General features: G+C 42.8%; 1 long non-coding RNA gene across 1 annotated transcript in view; it reads left to right on the top strand.

The window, feature by feature from the left end:
- The window catches only part of LOC111176399 (uncharacterized), a 240,884-nt gene that overhangs the window by 16,653 nt on the left and 213,318 nt on the right, over positions 1–10,913 (top strand). The gene's annotated exons all lie outside the window — the stretch shown is intronic.

Raw genomic sequence — 10,913 nt, 5'->3', positions numbered from 1 at the left:
CACCCCATTTCCCCTTTGGTAGCCATAAGTTGGTTTTCTATGTCTGTGAGTCTGTTTCTGTTTTGTAAATAAGTTCATTTGTATCATATTTCAGATTCCATATACAAGTGATATCCTATGATATTTATCTTTCTATGTCTGACTTACTTAGTGTGATAATCTTTAGGTCCATCCGTGTTGCTGCAAATGGCATTATTTCCTTCATTTTTATGGCTGAGTAATATTCCATTGTATGTATATACCACATCTTCTTTATCCATTCATCTGTGAATGGACATTTAGGTTGCTACCATGTCTTGGCTATTGTGAATAGTGCTGATATGAACATTGGGGCGCATGTATCTTTTTGAGTTAGAGTTTTCATCTTTTCTGGATACATGCCCAGGAGTGGGATTGCTAGATCATCTGGTAACTGTAGTTTTAGTTTTTTAAGGAACCTCCATACTGTTTTCCATAGTGGCTGCACCAATTTACATTCAAGGAAAATTTTTCTTGTTCCAGGATGTATTCACACTAACAAGATTTTATTTATTTTAAAGATAAATGTTAACAGATCAGCCACTTTGTATCTTTTATTCTCCAACCACAGGTTTATATTGTCATTAAAGTCATTATCAAAATTTTTATGACCAGATCTAGAATCTGTGTGAATTATTAAAAGCTATATGATACCATAAGCCCCATCCTTGAGCTGTCTCAGCAGAGATGTAGAGGAAAGCATACTTATGCCCTTGGATCTAAATGATGACATCTCCCCATGATGACATTTCCCCATATTAATCATACTATAGGATTTGAAAGGTTGGGATGACATGTATATTAAAGGAATAGCATTTTTAAGAGAAGATAGTCCTTACATTTCTTAGATTTCGGTATCACATGTTTTAACTTTTTGGCACAAAAGTAAGAAAGGGATTTTAACCAAATAGAAATAACATATACTACCTATGATAAATAAAATGTCTCAGTAACGTGATTTTGAGTCTAAGAAGTCTAAAATGAAAGATTCATAGTGAATCTGACCTTTCAATGATAGAAAACTCTTATGGGGCTATTTTCAGTTATAGGTTGTACTATTTCGGTTATAGGTTATAGGTCATTCCGATATTTGTATGCTATTTTTATTAGTATCTACAAAATCCTATTTTATATTTCCATGTTGTATCAAAATTAGGAAAATATTATCAGGTTATCCCTCATGGAAGATTCTTTCATATTATCATACTTTCTTTTAGATGCTTTTACTATATTTTTCTACAGAATGATAAAAATGTGGACTTAATCCAGGTAACTGCAAGTTAGCATGGGAAAATATTCATATGCATTTGTTATGGATAAGTATCTCTCCCCTCCCATACCCAGCCAGCAGAAAAAAATAGAAATTATAATAACTCTATCCATTTCTAATAGAAATTCCCCTGCTGAATTTTCTTATTTCTTTCCACCAAGAAGGAAGAACAGTTGAATAAATGGAGGTAGGTCTGTGAACATGAAGAAACATTTTCCACAGGGGAGTGCGTGTTAGGCTTTGTACATGGAACCCAAACGGGTGGGAAATTGGAAATTAGATTTATGAGAAACCGGTACTGATTCTTTTCTCAACTTACAGCTCATTGTCTTCAGGGGACTATGTGTTTCTCACAGGCAAAGGAGGGAATCCAGAGTGAGACACTACAGAGAAGGAAGAAGTCCTAGATGGGCATGGTTTCAAAATAGATGCTAATGTACACGATTCATAAGCCTACGGGCTGAGGTAGAACTATTTCCATTGTAAGAGTTTTTAAAAAGAGAAGGAGGGTAGCTGTGAGACAAATGCTTCAGGACACTGGAGCTACAAGAAAAACTCACAGTTGGATCTGAATAAAACAGTCCCCTCCTGCATTATGGTGGTTTCTAGGTACCAGTGGGAAGGCCCATGGCAGAGTTATTATGCTTCCCAAACCCAGGGAAGGAAATCAAACACTCTCCTGCATTCACCCTCTGAACAAGCTTCATTTTATTCCGGGGGAAACAAACTGAAATTTCAGCATGGGCAAGATGACTTTCAGCATGGGCAACATGACTGTTACAGACGCAGAAACATGGAGAATATCGCTAACAGAGTATAACTCCTAATCAGGCTTGTTTATCCACCCTGGGAGCCACCACGGGTCACGCCATTTGCTTGGTGCCGGTTGGTCTGCTCTGACGCCTAGTTGGACAGGAAGTCCTTAAGATTAAAGATTGTATTTTTATGGGCTCCTGCCTGCCTACTCCAAGCTATTAACTGAAGAGAACTATAACTAGGAGTCCGTTTCTAGAAGGGATATTAACAGTCGTGTGTGTGTGTGTGTGTTCAGGATGAAAAATAAGAGGAAATCAAGGTGGAGTCATAGGGGGAAGAAGCACTAAGTAGAAACCAGCAAAGTAATTGGGATATTGGAAATAAAAGAGTTTCTGGGTTGAGGTAGAACTTTCTCGTTTGAGATCAGCATCGCATATATAATTAAAGCAAAATTGATAAAGAACGCAGAATACTAGGATATTAATAGATAGGCCAAATAAAAGATTGCATCTTACTCTCTGCAGCTGCCTTTCACAAAGGACTTTAGTTTTTCCCCCAGGACAATATCTTGGGAAATAGAAACAAGTAAATATTTGAGGAAAGTAAAACTGCCTGTGAGTGCAGTCAAGAGGCCGTTAGTCCTCGTTCAGCCCGTCTTGATGTTTTCACTCGTTGTACAATTGTTTAAATGGAGCACATTTTGAAAATCTCGTCATTGGTGGGTGACTTAACGGTTCTGTCCTTCACGTACACGCCACTTAGTTTTATACTTTTACACATAGTATTTGTCAGGGTAGGGAAACAAGGTGCCATGTATGATTAAGTCAGACTTGAAAAAACACTTTAGAGTTTCAGAATGAATAATTTTTAATACAGTAGGAAATTCATACTGTACTTATTTCCCATGAATGTTGCTTTTAGGATGGTTTTAAAACGCATGACTTTGAATATAAGTTTTTAGAAATGACTGGAAGTTTTGGAATTTTGGAAGTGTGTGCGTGCGTACGCATGTTGGAGGGTTCACTTCAACATATAAATGAAACTATGTTAATATTGTATGAGAAGAAAGTCTTAAAACATTTGATTCATTCTAATTCTCTGTTGAACTGCAAGGAAACCAGTACTCACTTGATAAATTTTATTCAGATCAAGTCACAAAACTATTAAAATAATCCTTAATGTGGAAAATAATAGAATTTGATAATTTCTTATCAATAAAGCATCTGCTTATTAATACATAACAGTGGGGCTTCCCTGGTGGCACAGTGGTTAAGAATCCGCCTGCCAATGCAGGGCACACGGGTTCGAGCCCTGGTCCAGGAAGATCCCACATGCCGCGGAGCAACTAAGCCCATGTGCCACAACTACTGAGCCCACGTGCCACAACTACTGAAGCCCACACGCCTAGAGCCTGTGCTCCGCAACAAGAGAAGCCACCGCAATGAGAAGCCCGCGCACCGCAACGAAGAGTAGCCCCCGCTCGCCGCAACAGGAGAAAGCCCATGTGCAGCAACAAGACCCAACGCAGCCAAAAATAAATAAATTAAAAACAAAACAAAACAAAATACATAATAGTAATTATGTACATTAATTTAATGTTCGTTGGAAAACTAGAAAGTGAAAAGTTTTACTTTAGGAAGAGAAATCCCTTCTAAAAGAAATAGCAATGGAAGCTTCATGTTTTGGGAGAACAAAATAACTAGAAATTTAAAAAATAAAATTTGATATATATTCAATTTAGGAAATTTGAAAAACAAAAAACAGCGAAAAATGCAAAGAAGGAAATAACAGTAATTCATAGTCTCCCCTGCCATTGATAACCTTGATAACCGTTGCTACTGTTTTGGTTTTCTTCATTTCAGCTCCTTTTCTGTGCTCATATATTATCTTTAAGTCGCTCCGTACTGATCCAGCAATGCCAGTATTTTTCGAAAATGGGATCTGTTTTGTAATTTGTTTTTACATGTAACAATCAGAATACTTTCTGATTTCATTATTCTTTCACAACTCACATTATAATTTATTTATTTAATCAATCCCCTGTTGTTGGCATTTAGTTTGGTTAGAATTCTTTAGTAGCAGGAATTTAAGTGGAAAGTTGCTTTGCTGCTAACCACTCTGGACTTCTCCCAGCGCAGCTGTGTGTGAGGGTGATACATTTATCACCTTCCTCGGAGTAAACTCCTTCATGCTCTCTTCCCACATTTCTACCTGGAGCTCTTCTTTCTAGATTTCCCTACTGAAACCCTCTCACTCTGCTCTTCTATTAACTAACATCAAACTGCTAAATGTGGTTTGGACTTTGCACTGTAGTAAAAAAAAAAAAAATTCTAAAGATCTGTCTTGGAGGTTTTTCTTTGGATCACGTGGATTCTTCAGACCCTGGATATTATTTTCACCCATTTTAGGTACACAGCTTTAATTCTTAAATACTAAAATAGGTCGTCCTTGTGCAGATTTCCTCAGACACCCCAAATGTAGCTTCCTTCCAGTCTGTAAGAGCCCATTTTACACTTATCTGACAGGGCTAAGAATGCCTACTTTCCTGTTATTTTCCTCTTTTTGGTCTTTATATAGATACTATTTTGTAAACAAAAGGTGGACATTTTATACCAGGACCGAGACGTCCAGTTGGTTAGGGAAAGGAGGTGTCTTCCCGTGAAGGTGCTGAGGTTGCCTCGCTGCCTGCACCTGTGCTCTGCAGGTAGGCTTTCGCCCTGGCGCCCAGGGAGAACCACTGCTTGATGAACTTTTGCCCTGATACTTTCAAGGAAAGGAAAGTTTCTCACAGTTCATGAATGTAATGAATGAAATGAGAAATAGGGTCCATGTTGAGCTGAAAATCCTGGCATTCTTTGGAGCCTCATCCTTAGAAGTTCTTCCTTTTGTTCTTTGCATCCACTGAGAGACACAAACCCAGAAGTGATCCTGAAGGAATCATTCTCTTTTCATAGACTTTCCATCACTTTTTTTTTTTTTTTTTTGAGAAAGAGGAAATGAGCGGTCACTTATTATTCCTGGTTGCTTCCCCATGATTCTTTTTCTCCTAAGCCAAGTTCATGAGTGAGCTGGTTGCTTACAGAGCCTGTGAAGAAAGCCAAGTGCCGGCTTGGTTAGGCTCTGATGACTATTCCTTACGTGAAGTCTGTGACCACACGACACGAGTTCTCATGGGTATCAATGCGTGCTGGTGTGTAGCGCCAGGAAACTGTGAGTCTACACCCAAGATCTGAGATTGTTGCCAGGGCTACTATGAAATAGAAATGACAGAAAAAGCCCGGTGATAAAAGGCATGTTGAATTTGTTCATCTGAATGTAGTAAATTAAACTAAGTAAATCAAAGGGATCACAGTGAAAAACAAAAACAAAAAACTACGCAAACTAATTAACATGTTAGCACTCCCCAGCAGCTATGATTGACACTTAAGAGTTAAGCTAGTCTGTTTGTTTTTAAGGCCAAGTCCCCACCGTCTGGAAATCACACAGTAGGGCCTACCTGGAATCCTGTGGCCAAATGTGAGGAGGAGAAGAGGCCTGAGGAGTCCCTTGAAGGAGCAGCTGTTTGCACCCTCACACCTGACCCGCGGGCCTCAGGCTGGCTCTGCTCAAAGCCCCTTCTCTCTCCCCTCCGAGCTGCCTGCTAGTCAAGGAATAGAAGCTGGGCATGTGCTCGTTTCAAGGACTTCAGGAAACACATGCTGCAATTACCTCCTGAAGCAGGAGGGAGAGGGACTCTGAGTGATGACAGCTTTCAGGACGGTGGTCCATCCAGAGGTGACTTTTACTACTGCGAATCCTTTTAGGTCTTCAGTGCTAACTAACCGTCTTTACTGCCAGCTCCTGTCACACAGATGGCGCTGGGCTTGGAGTGCTTGTATTTGTACAGTTTAGACTCCCGTACGATGACACCTACACGGACTCAGGATTAAGCTAATGTGAAAAGATTTCAAATGTATAACATCCATCTATGTGTATGTACAGTGTATCTGCCTGTATGTATATAGCATGTCCATGAAGGAGAAGATTGAAAAATTAGACTTGTTTTTGTGATAAATTGCTCACCTCTTTATAGAGCAGTTACATTATCAATAAGAAGACTTTGATATTTCTTCCTTATTTTAAAAAGTGAGAAGTCTGCACGGTTGTCTTATTCTAACAAAATATTAGAGCAGTGGTTGTCAGCGTTGGGTGTATGAGACTCACAGGACAGGTTTGTGAGGGACACAGATGCCCTGAGACAGGGCAACCCCGTGTAGGTCCTGGATGTTGGTTTCACGAGCGCACCTAAGGGGTGGTCGGGACCGCCTTGGAGAAGCTGGCCCAGGAGCCCAGGGACAGTTCTCTGCCCCTCCCTTTCTCTCCCGAGCTTTGATGTTCACGTCCAGTCTTGCTGCCTGGACCCACCGTCTTGTCTCCCCACACTTTTCACTCTTTGCCCAGCCAGCTCTTTTCGGGGCACTCAATCAAAGGTTGCTTCTTCCACTCACTGGCCCTCAGGCTGCATTCCTTCCTTTGATAAGATGGTGCTTTTTTGTCTGTGGCTCTGGAACACCACTTAGAGCCTTTTCAACACTTCTTCTTTGTCTGTCATCCTCCCAGCTACTTGAGGGCAATGACTTCTTCAATCATCACTGGAATGCCCGAAGCCTAACATGGTCCCAGACAATAGCAGCTGCTCCATAAAACTGTGTTGCAAGAATGGTGTTGATGGGGATTTGACAAAGGACAGAACCTGCACGATAAGGAATGAGCCCTGCTGGAGAAAGCTTGCAGGTGTGGTGTGGTGAGCATGGAAGGCCACCTCTCAGATCCCTCCTGTCAAAACCAAGCGCTGGTTCCCCAGCTGCTGGCAGGGCAGCCTGCTGGGAGCTCACAGCTCAGTGCTTTCCAGTGTATCATCATTTGTTATGGCAACAGACATTTACAACAGGAAAATAAACAACAGAAATGTTTTCTCTCACGGTCCTGGAGGGCAGGGGTCTGAGATCAAGGTGTCAGCAGGGCTGTGCTCCCCCTGAAGGCTCAGGGGAGAATCCTTCTTTGCATCCTCTAGCTTCTGGTTTGTGGCTGCATCACTCCAATCTCTGTCTGTCTTCACGTGGCCATCTTCTCCTCTTTCAGTGTCTCTCCTCTGTGTGTCTCTCATAAGGACACTCAGTATTGGATTTAGGGCACACCCAGATAATCTGGAGTGATCTCACCTCTGGATCCTTAACCTAATTATATCTGCAAGGACCCTTTTTCCAAATAAGGTTGCAGTTTTCAGAGCTTAGGACACAGACATATTTTTGGGGGTGGGGGTGGGGGGAGGGGTGGGATACACCAAGTTTATGATAATTAGTTATGGCAGCTCTAAGCAACTATACCCAGGTATTCCCCCGACATAAGGGAGCTGCCTTGGCCGAGGCTATGGCCCTACTGTAGGCAGAGCTTAGCCAGTGCCTGGCGCATGGTGGGGTATATAAAGGTCAGTTCCTTTGCCTCAGCAGGTGGCAACCCTCCATGGGGTAGGCTGAGGTTTCCACCGCGACTCTGACTCTGTCACAGTCAGCTCCCCCCGCCCCCCCGCCCTCCCTGCCACTGACACCTCCCTCTGGCTCACGTCACAGCTTCTCACCCCAGAACAGGTCCTCCCAGAAAGCTACCTGGGCATCCATTTCACAGTCTGTTTTCTGCTGAACCCAACCTGTGCTGTAGCAATTTCCTAAGACTATACAAACTTGTTGAAAATATCATTTTTTCTTCTGGGCCATCTTCTTGACCACAGCCAAGATAATATAAACTCTATGCAAATCGGTGATATTGTTAAGTAAGAGTTAATAGTGAAGTCGTTTCTACTTCTTTGGTTTTTACTTCATTCATTTACGCATGGGGGTTCCACTCTGATCACACGAGCACTGTCCCTAGAGCTCATGTGAACGGTGTAACTGACTAAATCTTTTTCCATTTGGATATTTTTTATGTGGCTACTATCGGCTTATTTCTGGAGCACTGTGGTGTGTAGGGCAGAATGATACTGTCCACGGCACTTGTCCTCCTTTCACCCATAGATAGAAAAGCTTCCTGAAGTAACTTTATTTTAATGATGAGCAGCCTGACTTCTTGGGGGCCATCTGACTTGGGTTCCAACCCGGGCTCACACACTGACTTGGTCTTTTGTAGTTTTCCTAAGCTTCAGCCTCTTATCTGTAAAACGAAGGTCCTGATAGCTGAGGCTGAGCTGCCCTGAGAAGTCAAGCGGACACACAGGTAAACCTTCAGCTTGGCGCCCGGTGTGCAGGCAGTGCCGAGTGAGGAGCAGTGGTTGTGATTCTCCAGTACCTGCCTCTTGCACTGGCTTCTGAGTGCACGTGGTTGTGCCTGTTAGGGGCAAACGGGCTGAGATTCCCCGGGGGAGAGGAAACAGTGAGTGCAGAAGGTTTAGTTCGCTTGCAGGGTATGGGATGGGAGGTGGTGAACCCACTTTTTTTTCCTTTGGTCTCAAGAGACCATTACCTCTGGTCTATGGCCTCAGGAAAGGACTGCATCAGTGTGCTGTCTGGGCCACACAGGTGAGAATAACCTCCCTGTGTCTTTCAGTTCTGTCTAAGGGACCTGCTGCCTGGTTGGAAGGAAGAAAGCTTGGTCCCTGGGTCCTCTCTGCTGAGGCTGGCTGTGTGGCCGCCAGGGAGGCAGGTGGCCGAGCCTGTAGGCCTGAGGTTAACGGTACCCCTGGGGGTGCACGGGGCCACTGGTTAGTTTGCCTAACTCCAACATGGAGTTCCAGGGCACTGTGTTTGACCCACGATGGGCCAGTGTCCCAGATCTTATCCCTTTCCTTCTCAAGTTCAACTGTCTATACGGGGAATGCAGAATTTGAGTTTGTCCCTGAAGAATAAGTAGGATTTGGGTGAACAATGAAAGAAGCAGTGGGCTGTTTTGGTGTGAAGCAGCATGAACACAGGCGGCAGCATGACTTTTCTTGGAAAGAATGAGACTAACTCAAACAAAGGAAAGCTTTAATACGGGGACTTACATTGGACAAAGTTGAATTTATAAATTTGAGGGCAAATGATAAAATACCTGAGATTTTTAATGTCAAATCAATGCAGAAATATTTACGTTCAGAATTCAGGAATGACTTTAGAAACTTTCAGTAAATTTTGTCTGGATCAATCACGTAATATGATTTTAAGCAAAGAGATTACTTTGAAAACTATTGAAATAAAGAAGCAAATAGGGGTGGCACTGGAAATGGAAAATAAAAGAATGTAGGAAATATTGTAGAATAATAAATGTTAAGGAAGGGATCAAACAGAAGGCTGAATCTGATCCCAAGATATTACGTCTCCCGAGCAAGAGTGCTACTGACAGAAGGAGGAAAAATGGGGAAAGAAGCTGGATGGGTTGAAAGTTGGTGAATTCCATTTTGTACATATTAATCTTGATATCCATGTTGTAATGTCCTATATGCATGTCCTCTAAGATGCTAAACCATGGTAGCAAAGTGACAGATATCATGACATCTTGCAGAGGAGCTGGGAGTATATGGGGTAGGTGCCAGAACCGTGTGAGAAGGCAAAGAAGAACCTTGCTTAATTCCACAAAGTTTCATTAGATTCCAGTTACGTGTGAATCATGGCACTGGGTACCGGAGAACACAAATTCCTTCTTTTAAATTGATCATGAGGGGAAACGACACCATTGTAAGAGTTGTAACACTGTGGTGAACCCTTTTATAGCAGGTTCTGGCTGGCAGTGTCTGTGTGAGTGAGGGGACAGAGGTAGTTTGAGGGAAAGTCTTACAGAGGGCAGTCTGTGAGTTGGGTTTTGTAGTTCTGGGACACATTTTATTTTATTTTTTAAATTAATTTATTTTCTAGAGGGAACTTTATTTTTATTTATTTTATCTATTTATGTTTGGCTGCATTGGGTCTTAGTCGCTGTGTGCGGGCTTTCTCTAGTAGCAATGAGCGGGGGCTACTCTTCGTTGCAGTGCGCGGGCTTCTCATTGCGGTGGCTTCTCTTGTTGCAGAGCACGGGCTCTAGGCGTGTGGGATTCAGTAGTTGTGGCACACGTGCTCAGTAGCTGTGGCCTGTAGGCTCTCGAGCACAGGCTCAGTAGTTGTGGCGCACGGGCTTAGTTGCCCCGCGGCATGTGGGATCTTCCCGGACCAGGGCTGGAACCCGTGTCCCCTGCATCGGCAGGCGGACTCTTAACCAGTGCGCCAGCAGGGAAGCCCTGGAGATGAAGTTTTAAGTCATCAGCACGTAGATGATAGAAACAGGACCTGTGTGAATTGCCTCAGGCTGTGGGTAGCATAAGACGACAAGAGGGCTGAATGCAGAGATGTGGAAACACCGACGCTCAAGGTTGTTGCCGCCCTGGAGATTATGCTGTTTTGACCCATCTTCCCTTGAGTCTATCTCTTATTCCAAGGTGCCTGAAGGTAACACATTTATTTAAAATATGTATATTTTTTCTTCTTTGCTTTTTTGTTTTTTCCCTAATACAACCACCTATTTATAATAAATGGAACTGGAGTACAGTATGGAAGAATTTTCCTCGTAATGTTGATCTCAGCTTTTTTAACTGCATTTTTTCGGGTATAAGCCAGTCCCAGGGATTTGGCGAAAGCTGGTCTTCCCTCTTCTGGTGGTCTGACGGTGTCAGTAGGTAGGGAGTGAGTGCTAAGAAGTGAAGGGAGAGAACTCAGGGAGTGATAAAGAAGGGAGACCCCACCCAAGTGCTCATCCTGCAGGAGACTAGCACGCATGACTCTCCCCTGACATCATGTAACGTGGATATTGCTCTCCCGGTTTTCAGGTGAGGAGAACCAAGCCTAGTTGTGTTGTCTGGGATCACACAGCTCATGAGGACCATGGATTT

Source organism: Delphinapterus leucas, chromosome 18 (genome assembly GCF_059928025.1).
Source record: "Delphinapterus leucas isolate spDelLeu-1000000601 "Yukka" chromosome 18, BTC_Dleu_Yukka2, whole genome shotgun sequence".
NCBI classification, from domain to species: domain Eukaryota; kingdom Metazoa; phylum Chordata; class Mammalia; order Artiodactyla; family Monodontidae; genus Delphinapterus; species Delphinapterus leucas.
Note: the sequence above shows the minus strand (reverse complement) of the source record. Positions and strands in the feature narration are given on the sequence as shown.